This window comes from Balaenoptera ricei, chromosome X, assembly GCF_028023285.1.
Source record: "Balaenoptera ricei isolate mBalRic1 chromosome X, mBalRic1.hap2, whole genome shotgun sequence".
In the NCBI taxonomy this organism is placed as follows: Eukaryota; Metazoa; Chordata; class Mammalia; order Artiodactyla; family Balaenopteridae; genus Balaenoptera; species Balaenoptera ricei.
Genome location: NC_082660.1, coordinates 10,752,755 through 10,769,069, shown reverse-complemented (window position 1 = coordinate 10,769,069; position 16,315 = coordinate 10,752,755).

The following is a 16,315-nucleotide window of genomic DNA, read 5'->3' as shown; positions in this document are numbered from 1 at the left end:
GGATGTATTTGTTTCTCCTTTGATTTCCTTAGAAGCTGAGTGGAGGAAGCAAAGAGCTAGGAGAAAGGTATCATGCGTGACATTATCTTGGGGTAAACTTTGGATGTTCTTGTCCCAGGAAATTGCAACCATCTCCTAGTGCAAGCTAATGGTGGGATTTGGAATTCAAGCTGGCTTGCCTGACTCAAAGCTCTGTAGTTTTTCTCTTTAACCATACACCTGTTTCAATGATGAAGACTTAAAGTAAACGTGAGATAAAGAACGTTTAGATTTCATGCAGAGTGACAAATCATGGTATTTGACAAAGGTCACAGGAAGGATTTTCATGTTTACTAGGCTGGAATAAATATGCATCGTGACTGGCAAAATGCTAGGCCCACATTCAGTGCTTAATAAATATCTATTGGTGACAAAATGCTAATTAATGATTTAACATATTTTGAAACAGAAGTGCATAATGAAACATGTTATTTATGGAAGGAGATTTTCAAAATACCCATGAATGACCTTGAACTTGATTCTCCTCCATCTTGTTCCCTTTACTCTCTTCCATATAGAATGGCGAACACTGAAATTTTCTGATTTTGTGTATTTGTTCTTTTCTGTAAGTAGTTTCCTAAGAACTTTAAAGTTTTCTAAGATATTCTCTGGAAGGAAGGAAAGAAGGAAGGAGCAGATTGTGCCTCAGATTCTGTCTAGTGCCATCCAGGAGCTCCCCTTCCCCCATTGCATCTCTGCTGTGAGGGTCTGGGGGGCTACTCATCCGAGCAGCTGTGGAGCCCCAAACCCGACGTCTGTTGTCCTGAATCCCCCCAGCCTAGGAACAACCTGGCCACATCCCTAAGGCCGAAATGAATGAATGGAGTAAATGTATTCCAATGTCTGCTCTAAAAATGATTTAAAGACTTCTAACGAGAAAGAGAAAAGAAATCTAGATCGTTAGTGGGTAGATGCCCCATATGAAAACTTCTAAGAAATCAAGGTGCTTTAATTCTCAGAACTGTTATTTTCTAAAACCATCATTCCTTGTTAAAGTTTTCCTATATGAAGAAAATCTGAGATTAGGGTTTCTCGGCCATGGCACTCTCAATATTTTGGGTAGGATAATCCATTGTGGTGGGGCCGTCCTGTGCATTGCGGGATGTTAAGCAACATCCCTGGTCTCTACCTACTAGATGTCAGTAGCCTCTACCCCTGCCCCATTTTGACCAGCAAAAAATGTCCCCAGACATTCCCAAGTGGCCCCTGGGGGCAAAACCACCCCAGTTGAGAGCCATTGCTATAGTTACAGATATAATTATAGTTACAGATATATTATGGATATCAACATATGCACAGAAAATGGACTGAAAGCTCTTTTCACAAGCTACCCTAGAAGGTAAGGGATGAGTTCGGCAAGAAGGCTTGCATTTTATAATTTCTAAACCACTGTTTTGAATAGTTTTCGTAAGCCTCTAGTACCTCTGTAATTTAAAAAGACTTCGAGAAACTCGACATCCGCTCTGATTCTTTGCCCTAAGCTAAGATTTCCAAGTGAAAGCAACCTGTTTAAACACCTGAGAAAGTCGATAAGAACCTCATTTGAGACTTGGAATTTGGAACTGCTCAATCTTTAAAAGTCATTAAATTTGCCTGCAGAATCGTTCCTTTTGCCTTGGTAATTTTCCAGGCTGCTGAAATACCACATTTGCAAAAGTACACCCACGATATAACCTATCCAGTTTTTTCCCTCCATTGAGGCTCACCCACGCAGGCATCCTGTGGAACCAGACAGCAAAAGCCAAAGGCACTAATGAGGATAGAGCAAGACATCAGCTGAGCACCACCGGCAGACACAGGGCCATGTCCCTTTCAGTGCATGTGTATCTGAAAAGCCCAGAGTGAAAGCCACTATTGAATGATGACCAAAGAAGCAAACTCAATGGTGATACTGATGGGCACTTGTCCCTCCCCTCCCAAGACACACTACCCCGGGGTCATTCCTCTACTAACGAAAACCATAAGCTTCTCATATTTTTTGTAAAATTCTCCGTGTCCTCCTTGTTTACTGTCAACACAATTATTCACGATTCATAAGGTACACTTTGAAAATTACTTTACCCAGATCTGTTACAGCTCTGATTCTAATCACAGTATTTTTTAAACTGACATGTATAAAATAGTTATCCAACTGTATTTTTTTATAAAGTGAATTAGATATAGTTTCTCCGCTTTTCCCTTTACTATTGAAAGGGACAAAGGAGTGACGTTGGGTAGCCAGGATTGGAACATGTCATAAAATGCTTGGGAAATATTTTAAGATGAGCCAGTGGGCAGATTTTGGTCAAGATGGCAAGATTGTAAGTTCACAGCTTGAGGGCTCCTTAGTTCTAAACATTTCACATTAAGTTAAAAATATAAACTATATTAGGAAACATAAAGCCAATACTCAAGATAAGCAGGGCAGAAATGGAACAGAGGCAGACATTGGTGATCCAGGTAGAGCCTAGGCCAAGAAGAGGAAGAGGCGACAGGAGTTGGGGGTGTATAAGGGAGTAGCAGTGCCCACAGGGGCCGAGGCGCAGAACTTGGTTTGGCCTAAATGGGAAAAGAATTTGAAAAGGAATGGATACTCGTATGGGTATAACTGAATCGCTTTGCTGTACACCTGTAACTAACACATCATTGTTAATCAACTATACTCCAATATAAAATAAAAACTAAAAAAAAAAAAAAAAAAAAAAAGAACTTGGTTTGTTGGTGGCTCTCCCAGCCAAGCCAGGGGGATTGACACCTGCCCCCTGTCGACTCCAGCCCTGGTGAGTGAACGCGTGGAGTTGACATCTGTGTCTAACAAGTCTACCAGCTTCCTAGAGAGACAAGATGGTCTACCAAGTACACTTCCTCCCATCAGCTCCATAGCCCTCTTTCATAGCGCCCTACTTCTGTCGTGTTTCAGTGGTCCTTCAACTGTCCCCCTGCTTTTCAAGCTTCCTTATGGGATGAATTTAATGAATTCTTTCAAAAATTACTCCATTACACCATCATGTGGCTCCAAAACCTTGTTATTAGCTCTCCACCGGTAATTAACGTCCATGCTCTTTCTCGTTCTCCTCCCATTCAAAGCCTTCCACATACTGGCCCAGACCTGAGAGCTCTAAAAACGAAGCCTAGCCTGGGACACTCTGCTCCTGACTCTCAAGAAAGCGATTCGTCCCATTCCTCAGTGAAGAGAGGTCGAAGAGGGCCTCTGTGGCTGTACTGCCCAGCTCCCGTTCCCCTTGGTGGTCCTCAAGGGACCATACCTTTGCCACCCCCAGTCCAAGGGGTTTGGGTAAGGTTGACACCATGCAGAGCAACCAGGGACAATCCCAGGGTATTCTATCCCTGGGAGTGAGTGACTTGGGGAGAGGCACCGACCAAAGTCAAAGCCAATCCCTGCACTGGGGTTTCAACTATTGGGAAAGAGTAGTTCCCTTGGCTGAGGTTGCTGAGCTGCGAAGACAGAAGCCTGGGAAAGCTTGGCAGACACCAAAAGCACACCTGAGAATGAAGGGGCCACAAAGGAAAGCCCAGCTGAGAGAGAGAGAGAGAGAGAGACAGACAGAGAGAGAAAGCTTGCCAACAACACGACTGAACGACATCATAGAGCAGCAGGGTCAAAGGATGGCGAGCAATGAGGAAAATAGGAAACGCACGAGTTCACCAAGGACGCTACTCTCTGGACTCAACCGCTGCCGGTCGGTACCTATTCGTGTGCACTTTTGCTTTCTACTTTCAGAATGTGTTTGATTTCTCATTGCCACTGAGCCGCAGCCCTCTCGGGGTTTACTCCCTCTAAATCTGCCTGCTTCCCCGACAGTTTTTATATCTAAAACATCTAACATGTCAACTCATCATTAATTACAGCTTTCCAGAGAAAGAATGAATCTGCCTCCTGCTGCTGGCTCTGACTTTCAATCCAGTACCTGTAAGAAGAAACGGGGTTTTGCAACTGAGGTTTTTTTTCCTATTCAAATCCCAAAGATGTATGAAAGAGGTCTGGTCTTCATTAGACCCACCACATACCCATTCACACTCCTCTTCTTAGACACTCAGAGCTCGTAAGAAAGTCCAGTTTTACAGATAATTTAAAGATAATACTGAAACTCAGCGGTTCTCAAGCAGTGGTCCCTGGCCTAGCAGCATGAGCCTCACCAGGGAACTTGTTAGAAATGCAAATTCTCAGGCTCCACCCCAGACCTACTGAATCTGTGTCTTCACAAACCCTCCATTTGATGCTGATACCCTAACATTTGAGACCCTGCTCTAACTAGTGCCTTCCTTCAACTTCCCGTTGTTTTGGATGCACCCAAGTATTCCCTCCAGAGGTCATACCATTTGTTTACTTTTTCATAAAAAATGATACATTCAGAAGTTTAACTTAGTGTTGAATTCACTCAAAGAGCGAAGTGGACTAAGCTTTCCATTTTGTGGTGAGTTCAATGGGGTCCATGGTCTTTGTAAACTCTGAGTACTTTGCTAGTGGTTCTCAAACTCGAGTGTGTATCAAAATCACCTTGTTCTACAGATTGCTGGGCTCTTTCCCCCCAGAGTTTCTCAAACAGTCTGTCTTAGGTCGGGCTTGAAAATTCGCATTTCCAACAAATTCTGTGTGATGCTGATGCTGTGTGGCAGGGACCACACTTTGAGAACCACTGGGCGAAACAAACATAAGACATTATCATCATGAGTTTCTTTAAAGAGACACAGGGTGATACTGTGGCTTGGTAAACTGTAAAGCGCCCTCATCATCCCTTTCCCGGGCTCCCCTTTCCCCTTCCATTCCTGGCTGCCAACCCTTCTTGTAACCCATCTCTCTATAGAGCAAGAATCTTACAACAGATAATATAGTTTCCTTAACCTTTTGCAGCCCCTAGAGCAGGGGTTGGCAAACTTTTTATATCAAAGACCGGAAAGTAAATGTTTTAGGACTTACTGCCAAATGGTCTCTGTTGCAAAGACTCAACTCTGCCACAGGCATTAGGTAAACAAACGGGCGATGGTGGGCGATGGTGTGCTCCAATAAAACTTTACTTACAAAAACAGCTGGAGGGCAGGATTTGGTCCCGGGGCCATAAATGGCTGGCCCCTAATATAAAACAATGGCTCTAAAGTGTGGCCTGAGACCAGCAGCAGCACCAAATGGTTACTTATTATCAATAGAAAGGCAAATTCTCAGGCTTACCTCCAAACCAACTAAAGCAGGAAATCTGAGGGTAGAATCCCAAGAATCTGTTTTAACGAGACTTCCAGGTGGTTTGGGTGCTGACTCAACTTTGAGACTCACTGGTCTAGAAGAGTGTTTCTTAGCCTTGGCTACACATTAGAACCCCCTGGGCCTACCCCAGACCACTGGCATCAGACCCTAGGGGCAGGACTCGGGCGTCTTGTTTTTAACGGTCCCAGTGATTCTGACATGCACCCATTCTTATGACACAGAGACTTAAAAGGACTGTTGGATTCTCCTTTCTTCTCCAAGTATACTGAGATGGGACTACGGCGATCATGTCTGTGCCCTAGTCGTCTCGTTTCCATTGTGGGGAACTGACTTCAAAACTATTTAACCCATTGATTTCATAGGGCACTTTTTTCAACCACTTAATATGGGCTCTGAAAGATCAAAGTTCAAAGCTATCTCTGGGCCCATCTGTGGTCATTTGTTGTTCTTGGCAGAAGGTGGAAAAAACACATGCCCTCAGGAAACACAATCTCAAGATCAGAGCTGGGGGATAGGATGCACACTCTTTTCTGAGCATAAAGAGATCAATGATATAATTTTTCCCTATTCCCTCCCCCCCGCCTCCAGTTTTTACATTGAGAAATACGAGGTGAATTTTCTTTGGCTTCAAGACAGCTTTTGCTTTTAAAAGTCTGATTAAACATGAAGCCGCCACCCTTTCTTAGGGTCCATCACCCACAGGACACCTCTGTTTGGGCAACGCCATGACAGATGGCACTCACAGAGCAGCCAAGATTGAATTTCAGCATTGAGAGCTGACTTCACAGGTGAGAGTTGTGCAGAATCTCTCAAGAGGCTCATCTGAGTTAGATTTTGTAACTGGTTTTGGCATCTGTCCTTTAAATCCTTTCTACTCAAAGTGTGGTCCTTTGACCTGCAGCATGGGCTGCACCTGAGATGCACTGAGTCAGAATCTGAACTTCAACTAGACTCTCAGGGGAAAGTGTGCACACTGAAGTTTGAGAAGCACTGCTTTAAACGAATCTTTGCAGAAATGCAATAGGTGAGGGATTTTGTAAAGCGAAGATAAAAATAGAGCTGAGAATGTAGTCTGAGAGCTACCAGATTGAGTAGTGAGGTGCTACGTCAAGGGTTATATATATCCCCAAACTGAGTAACAATCATCAGATTTCATGGCTTTCTTTAGGCGCTAGGGGTTACTATGACGAAATGTTTTAAAATACTGGAACCACAATCATGACTCTAGCTTTAAATTCTAAGGGAGACGGAAAATGAGGCATCAACATGAGGTGAAATTTCATGGTCGGAATGCAGAAAGGGTGACTACCACTATGGATGTGAGTGATTTTACATTACAGGTCAGTGATTTCACATGACATTACATTGAAGAGGCCGACTACACTTGATAGATGAGGGCTTGTGGATCCTACTTTTTCTTTTTGAAGAGGGGGAAAATAAATTGGCTGAACCATATCCATTCAGTGCTGTTGCAGCGAATTGCAGTAATTTTAGATCAATAGAGAACTTTATGATGCATTCGGCTTTTTATTTTTATGAGAAAATGTTTGAGACAGCCAAGCACTGCATTACTAAGGCCAACACAGAGGCGTTGTCAAATATGGAAACACAGGATGGAATTTGCCAGTGGTCCTCGAATAATTGGGTGGTGAAAGAGGTGGTCTACTTGTACACATAACTGACACCCAATCAATACTTGTTCAAAAAACAATAGTAGTAGCTCCCATTTCTGAAGGCTTTACTGTGTTTAGGCGCTGTTCTAGCACTTTCCATGTTGCAACTTGTTCCATTCCATCAACTCTGTGAAGGAAGTGTCATTACGATTCTATTTTACAGTTGGTAAGCATTCATAATGTGAACAATTTACCCACCTGATAAGGGGTGGAACAGGGGACCAGAGATAAGCAGTGGGTAGCAGAGTCCACGTAAGTAACTACTATTCGACATCACCTCATGGATGAGCAATACCATCACAGCTTGGAAGTCAGACAAAATCTGGGCAAGGAGAAGGAATTGGATCTAAGAGTCAGCAAGGTCAGAGATGGGACTGGACGCTTACATTTTCAGGGAGATGGGTCTGGGTATCTCTCTCCTCCTTGTTTTCTCATTCATTTTCCAACCTTTTCTGGACTCTCCCTTCATCCTCTGCCCTTCCTCATTTTTGTCTTGCCAAGGCCCTTCTTTTCCAGGGCTCTTATGTTTTAAATAAAAAGAATACAAATACACACAGTTATTATTGTTCAAGTTGGCATAGTGCTAACTGTTCCCCTGTGAATAGGTTGTATCTTGATCCATAAAAGGAAACAATCTTCACTACTGCTTTTTTGTATTCTGCACTTATAACCAGCACTTAATCTGTTTCTTGATCGATACATTACAGCTAAAATGTTAATAGCCAGCAAGAGCTTAAGGTTTTGCTTCTCAAACTTTCCCACCTGTGGCAGACAGATTCTAGGGTGGTTCTCATGATCCCCACTTCCTGGTGTTCATGTCCTTATATAATTCCCTCCCTTGAGTGTAGGTGAGACATGGGGCTTGTTTCTAAGCAACAGAATATGGCAAGGGTGATAGGATGTCTGTGATTACACAGATGTGATTGTGTTGCAGAAGATTTTAACGTCTTGCTAGGAGACTCTCCCTCTCTCTTGTTGGCTTTGAAGAAGCAAGCTGCAATCTTGTGTGCTGTCATATGGAGAGGGCCACATACCGAGGAGTGGAGGGCAGCCTCCAGCCAACAGCCCACAAAAAACTGAGGCCCTCGGTCCAGCAACCCACAAGAAACTAAGTGCTGCCAACAACTATGTGAGCTTGGAAACAATCCTTCTCCAGTTGAACCTTCGGATGAGAACTGCCTTCTCCTTTCATCCTCAGAGAGCCCTTCTTCAATTATTTATTGTCTGAACCTCAACCACCCCTGCTTCCCAAGTAATCCCTTCCCCAATCTATGGGGTTTGGTTTCATCTTATGATTCACTGTCATTTCCCACCTGGGTAACTGTAGATAAAATATGCTAATCTACAATAGTCTCCTCCAGTCTGACTTTCTCAGTTTAAACACCACCCCAGGAGGTTGCAGGGCCTTAGTGGAACAGTCTGGAATGGATGGACTTTGGCACTCATTTGACCCCCTCTGCTAGGATGAGGTAAAAACAGGTCTTGAACAAAACACATCTCCCATGGATGAACCCAATTTATTGTAGACAATATATTTCAGATAAGAAAAACATTTTCCTAAAGGCAATATAATCCACAAGGATTTTCCTTGCCCTCAATGGTGCCAGACTTTTACTTTATTAATTAGAACAGCTTTGTTCCCCACATGCAAGCTCTAGGGGCATACTTTACATAGCTAGACATCACCATAAATAAAATGCCTCTGACACCAAATGTTAACCCCTAGCAGCACAAAGAATCCGCAGAAGCTATGAAATGAAAATATTCTTTAACACAATCAAACTTTTTCAGCCAGGATTTCCTCCTCACGCATCTTTCTAAGCGGAATGGTTGCATTACGAGCTCGGTCATCACTGGTCCAGAGCAAGTCACCAGGGAATGTATATGGTTTTCATACCATAGTCATGCTACATATATAAAATGCTCATGTGTCATCTTGTTATAATGACCTTCCAATCAAGAAAAGAAACTTTCTTAGCAAAGATATTAACAACTCACTTATTTTAATTCTCTTTCTCTTCTGTGATCAACAGGCAATCAGTATGGAGACTCTGTTTTGCTAGGGCCTATAATTTTACAGTCTGCCACGCCAATTTGACTCTCATAGGGGGTGGTGAGTGGGTTTTAAACCATTTTCCTACCAAGCATTTCAAACACACTAGAACTAAACAGAATACTTTTAGAGCAAGCAAGACAGTAATTTTCTAGACTCTCCCTTCACACAAGGAGGAAAGCCAATCTGTCGTAATTACACAGAAAAATACATAAAATGAATTTCTATTCTCCAGTGACTCTTCCAAAGTGAGTCATGCTGTTCAGTAATCACATGCGTGGTGCAGTTCTATTTCCTTTCGTGTTGCATTTGAAATGTCTCATTTATATAAGTCCTAAGCAGAACGATAAGAGCCAGTGGCGTCTGGCCCCTGTTTCCTCATAGTTCTGCTCTCCAGGTTCAAACCACACTGACCGCTCAGTTCCTTGGTCATACTTTTCTCCTGCCTGCTCCAGGGCCTAAGCACACAGTCTCCCCTTTGCCTGGAATCCTCTTCCCCTTCTGCCCCCCTAGTGCCTAGTTACCCTTCATAGCTCAGTTCATACATCACTTCCTCAAGCGAGTCTAGCCCCACCCCAGGCCTAGGTCAGCTTCCTTGGTTATATTCTTTCATACAAGAATTTTTGTTTCTTTCTTGTTTGGTTTGCGATCATTCACTCATTTGTGTATTTATTTGATGAATGCTTGAATCCCTCATGTAATTGTAAGTTCCATGAATGCAGGAAGCAGGCCAATGTTTTGTGCTCTCTTCCTCAGCATGTAGTAGGTGCTGCGTACTTGCTACATCAGCTGATGAATGACTGCATGCTGGCTTGGGGGATGAGTTTGTGCACTGGACCAGGAACGATGTGCAAGGAGACTAAACAAGAGTGGAGGAGATACAGTGGGGATGGAAGGAACGGGAAGGTGTTAAAGAAAGTTCTTAGGGAGAGAAGGGGTAAAGGTGGAGTTACAGCAAGAGAAGGACTAAAATGAATCAGAGGAAGAACCAAGGAAACCACTTGAGTTGATGGCCACCCAAATTGAAGACCCTAAAAGAGAGACCCATGACTTTTGGAGCTATTTTATAAGATTGTTGCCAGGTCGGACTGATCCAACAATGCAGGGCCTTAGGGAGCTGCCAGCAAGGCAGTTCCAGCTAGAGTTATGTGGCCTTATACACGACCAGCTAGAGGGGCCACTGGTCCTTCAGGCCCTAGAGTTTCTGGTCCTTGGGGATGAGGCAGAATAAAATGAAGATGAACCAAGTCAAGCTGACTTTGTAAGGCATTCAATGAACACTGATTGAGTGTCTTCTGGGCATTCCATGAGATTTTGGCGTGACAAAGATAAATAAATGAAGAAATTGTCTCTGCCTTGAGAAATGTTTACCCTAGTCCAGGAAACGAAAAAAATATGGAATATGAATATATATATATTTATTATACATACACACATTAAAACATATTATATAGATATACATATACACAAACACATATATAACACAAATATTTGTAACACAGGTTAGTGTCAGAGTTAAATATGTTTAAAATGCTTTCAAAGCACTAAAAAAGGGAGGGGTCGGTCCTTCAGTGCAGTGAGGTGGAAATACTGAAGTTCTTACGCACATGGTGACATTGGTTGGGAAATGAGGCTATTTGCATGAACCACCCAAGTGCCAGCACCAGGAAGTCCCCTAAACTTCCAGCTTGCTTTCTAAGACTTAAGTGAAAATTCACAGCTAATTTTGGAAGCCCAGTGTCCCTCCCTTCTAATACTCCTGGCTCTGCTGAATCCATGGCCTGTCTCTGCTATTCACCCCTGTGCACGGCCACTCTCTTCTGCATTGGGTGGTCCTGCTCCCTTTTCCATTCAAGCAGTGCTCCCAAGTCAATAGACTGTATTGAATGCTTTGGGCAATGGCAGTGAATGTGCATGTGTGTGTGTGTTGATTACATCATAGACCAGGGTAACAAGCAACTTAAAATGGGATATTAGACCACCTTATGTTTAAAACTCCTCCCCTCTTCTTGACACTAAGGAGCCACCATTGGTCAGCACTTGTATTCCACTTCCAGCCACAATATTGTCATTCTTACATTTCTGACTCCTGTCCCCTACTCATGATCTTCTTCAGGACTGGGAACAGTATTATTTTAATTAATAGCAATCACTGGGTCATATGATAGCTCGAGCTACCATGTTCCAGCAATCCCACTCCTGGGCACGTATTCGAAGAAAACCATAATTCGAAAAGATACATGTACCTCAATGTTCACTGCAGCACTACTTACAATAGCCAGGACATGGAAGCAACCTAAATGTCCATCAATGGAGGAATGGATAAAGAAGATGTGGTACATATATACAATGGAATATTACTCAGCCATAAAAAAAGAATGAAATAATGCCATTTGCAGGGACATGGATGGACTTACAGAGTGTCATACTGAGTGAAGTAAGTCAGACAAAGACAAATTATCATATGACATTATATGTGGAATCTAAAACAAAATGGTACAAAGGAACCTATTTACAAAACAGAAATAGAGTCGCAGATGTAGAAAAAAAAACTTGTGGATACCAACAGGGAAGCGGGGGGAGGGATAAATTGGGAGACTGAGATTTATATATAGTACTGTGTGCATGTTAAACAGATAACTAATAAGAACCTACTGTATAGCACAGGGAGCTCTACTCATTACTCTGTAATGACGTAAATGGGAATAAAAATCTAAAAAAGAGTGGATATATGTATATGTATAACTGATTCACTTTGCATACAGCAGAAACTAACAACACTGTAAATCAACTATACTCCAACAAAAATAAAAAAATAAATAAGAGTTATCTCTTTAAAAAAAAAAAAAGCAATCACTTACCTAGTGCTTCCTAAATGATGACACTGTTTCAAGTGCTTTATATATTTCAATACCAAGGCCCCTGTCAGAAACCTTCAGAGCTACATATGCTCAGATTGCAGGATTTGGGGGACTTTTAATAGGTAATATGGTACCTGCACTGTGTAGTACCAAACATCACCAGCAGGGTTGGGGGCAACATCACAGAATCAAATGAATTCGGGGGGGAGGGATAAATTAGGAGGTTGGGATTAAAATATACACACTACTATACATAAAACAGATAACCAACAAGGACCTACTGTATAGCACAGGGAACTATACTCGGTATCTCGTAATAACCTATACTGGAAGAGAATGTTAAAAAAGTATATTATATATATATACATATATATATATATATATATATATATATATATATATATATATATATGTGTATAACTGAATCACTTTGCTGTACATCTGAAACTAACACAACATTGTAAATCAACTATACTCCAATAAAAATTTAAAAAAAGAAGAATCAAATGAATTCCCATTTCTGCAGCTACGTGCACAAACATTCACACTAAGTGGGAGAAATAAAGTTGACAAACAGCCTCCCATCAGTTCATGCCAGGTGTTGTCACCAAATGAGTTACGAGAAAGCTTTTGGCTCGCAGAACCTTTTGATTTCAGAAGGGAATATGGGGGAGGTGGATCCGAGACCCTGATTCTGTACTGTGGCTGGATTAGAGTCACCTGTTGGGCACAAAAGCCACTGAACATAGAAGGTCTTGAGAATCCAAAAGCCACACGATGGGACAAATTCTGAGGGAGCGCCTGCCCATTGTGATATCTTGTTACTCCTAAAGAAAACCCCCAAATCTGTATTTTTATGGAAAGCTTCTTAATTTTTCAATGTCAGATTTTTTTTTTTTTAGTTTATATTTTGGCTGTGTTGGGTCTTCGTTGCTGCGTGGGCTTTCTCTAGTTGTGGCGAGCGGGGGCTACTCTTTGTTGCGGTGCGTGGGCTTCTCATTGCGGTGGCTTCTCTTGTTGTGGAGCACAGGTTCTAGGCGCATAGGCTTCAGTATTTGTGGCATGCAGGCTCAGTAGTTGTGGCTCGTGGGCTCTAGAGCGCAGGCTCAGTAGTTGTGGTGCACAGGCTTAGTTGCTCCCCAGCATGTGGGATCTTCCCACACCAGTGCTCGAACCCATGTCCCCTGCGTTGGCAGGTGGATTCTTAACTACTGCGCCACCAGGGAAGTGCCCAGATTTTTTTTTTTTTTTTTTAAATAAAGGCATTGTAATAAAATACAACACCTGGCCATACTTTTTTATCGACTGATGGCATATCGTTTGAGGCCTCTGGTTCTTGGTTCATTTTATCCGCACCAACTGATTTCCAGGCTCTCTAATAAGTGACCCTGAGAATTCACCAGGGCTCAGAGTTAGAACCATCTGGTAAGCATTTTGCTCAGTTCACTGGTATGTGGGGAGGGAAGGGATGAGTTAAAAGAAAATGACCCTCCGAAGGCACTCATTTAGAATAGCTTGTCTTAGAGCAACTCTTTTCAAGTGACTGCCAATAACAAATTTCAGTTAGCGAGCACAATCTGAAAGTCATGTGTGATTATCTAATCTGGCTCTCTTGTTGGGAAATAATGAAGTAATTGAGAAAAAAACTGGGCTTGATTTGATATGAGACAACCACAGATGATTGAAGTGATTTCACTTTAGGTATATATAGATTTTTACGTCCAGTATCTCCTTTCTTTTTTGGTTTCAAAGATTTCCCCCCTCACCGGTGAATTTAGTGCTTGACTGTTTTTCCACAGAAGAAAATGAAAGATTTTGTGTCAGCTTTCTTTGGACGAAGGCGTTGCAGTGGTGTTGTTTGGTTTCTTGAATTTCTAGCTCTATTCCATAGTAACCTATGTAGTAAAAATGGTATGTGTATTTGTGTATTTATGATAGAGACTAAAGGGTAACAGAATATGCCACCCTAAAATATGACTGCAGGGGTTCAGGACAAGCCACCCCAAAATATGCTGCTTTGGTGTATTGATTATATTGAGCTGAAGGCACTTGAAAAACAGCAAATGTAAACTTTCTCTGAACTCCTCTTATCTACCTAAAGTCAGATCCTCCAAAAGGAACTCTATTGTCATAAATCCCCATCCCGGGAGTTTCATCAACCAGGGAAGATTGCCTCTTGTCACAGGAGAAGAGACTAGAAGTCGACACCAGGCCCAGATAAACTTTGTCACAAACCATCATATTTCCCATCTCTGCTAAGGGCCCATTCATCTTCCCTAAAAATCATTTAGTCTCCCCTAAGAGGCCAAGCTCCTTCCTCCCCTTTCCCTATTAAGATGGTATTTAACCCTGAATTCGAAGGACCTCAGACAGTTACTCATTTCCCCCGGGGTGTCTCCCAGGTATTGATATATATGAGGTATACATGTTAATAAACTTGTTTGCTTTTATCTTGTTAAACTGTTTTTTGATTACAGAGGTCTGAGCTACGAACTCAGAAAATTATTTTTCCTCTCTACAGGACACACACACAAAGGCAGAAAAAGATGAACAGAAAGAAGAATAGAAGGGGAGAAAGAGAGAGAGAGAAGAAACAGACAACAGAAAGACAGACGCAAACAACTGTGTTAGAGCTGGGAGGGTGGTTTCGCTCTTTTCGGAAGGGAGGCTGGCTCAGGTTTAAATGATCTGGGCCTCGCCTTACCTGAGCAAAGAAGTCGCATCATCGTTTTCTTACAATGTACAAACTGAGGGTAGCATGACTTTTTTCACTTTAAAAGAATCTTACCTCTATAGAATTCAGTTCTTGAACTCAGAGAATGTGTACGTGTTCATGTACTCTAAAGTATGGTTTCTAATCCTCAACTTCTCTTGGAGGCGTACCCAGTGGCGGGCTATAAAATGATTCATAACTGGCTCTCCAGAAAAAAACAACAGACAACAAAATAAATAAACCTGATTTATAGCATTTGCCAATGACCGTGGTATAAACACTCACACCATGGTCCATTTCAAGCTAGCCACACGATGTGAATGCTGAGCCGTGAACAGATGTGCCTCACTGCCTTTCACAACTGGGCAGAATTTGGCTCCATCACAGATGTAGTCAAAAGAACACTAAGCAGGATTAAAAAGACGTGGGACAGCTTCTCACCCATAAAATGTGCACACAACAACAACTCAGATTGCCTCATGGGGATACATAGTCCATTAAATGGAAACAACAAAAGCAGAACTGTAAAGATCTTTGAAAATATAAAAATTTAAACAAGTATTAGACATTATCACCATTACCATCTTCAGAGAACCAAAACTTGCTCAATTCTCAAAAGTTTAAAAAAAAAAAAAAAATGCATTGCATTAGTTACTGTTTTTCAAAATGTGTCTTGTATCTCCTAGTCATAAAATTTTCACACTATACGGAAAGAGCCAGTGTCCCATTTGGCCTTAAGTTCAGAACAATGAACTCATCTGTGTTATTTTTATATGCACTGTAGCTTGGCCTGGAATCCCTGGTCATAAGAAGCATGAGTGTGTTCCTTTGCATGATTTGCATAATTTTAACTGATTAATGTGTAGCTTAGCTTTGTAAAAAATAGCAAAGGGAACAACAAACAAAACAATGGGAATCTCTCTTAATAGAGACATTCTCCCTAGAATTACCTTTTCAGAAAGGCTCCGTCCAACAGAAATATAATGTAAGCCATACATGTGATTAAACATTACACATTAAGAGAAGTAAAAAGAAACAGGAGAAATTAATGTTAATAACATTTAACTCAATATACCTAGAATATTATCATTTCAACGTATAATCAATATAAAGCAAATTAATGAGACTTTACATTCTATTTTTTTTTCCTGTAGTAAGTCTTCAAATCAAACAGTTGTTCCACATTTGATTTTTTTCCCTGCATATCTCAGTTTGGACTTGCACATTTATTTTTTTTTTTAATGTTTTAACATCTTTACTGGAGTATAATTGCTTTACAATGGTGTCTTAGTTTCTGCTTTATAACAAAGTGAATCAGCTATACATATACATATATCCCCATATCTCCTCCCTCTGGCGTCTCCCTCCCACTCTCCCTATCCCACCCCTCTAGGTGGTCACAAAGCACCGAGCTGATCTCCCTGTGCTATGCGGCTGCTTCCCACTAGCTAGCTATTTTACATTTGGTAGTGTATATATGTCCATGCCACTCTCTCACTTTCTTCTCCCAGCTTACCCTTCCCCCTCCCTGTGTCCTCAAGTCTATTCTCTACGTCTACGTCTTTATTCCTGTCCTGCCCCTAGGTTCTTCAGAACCTTTGTTTTTCCTTACATTCCATGTATATGTATTAGCATATGGTATTCGTTTTTCTGTTTCTGACTTACTTCACTCTGTATGACAGACTCTAGGCCCATCCACCTCACTACAAATAACTCAATTTTGTTTCTTTTTATGGCTGAGTAATATTCCATTGTATATATGTGCCACATCTTCTT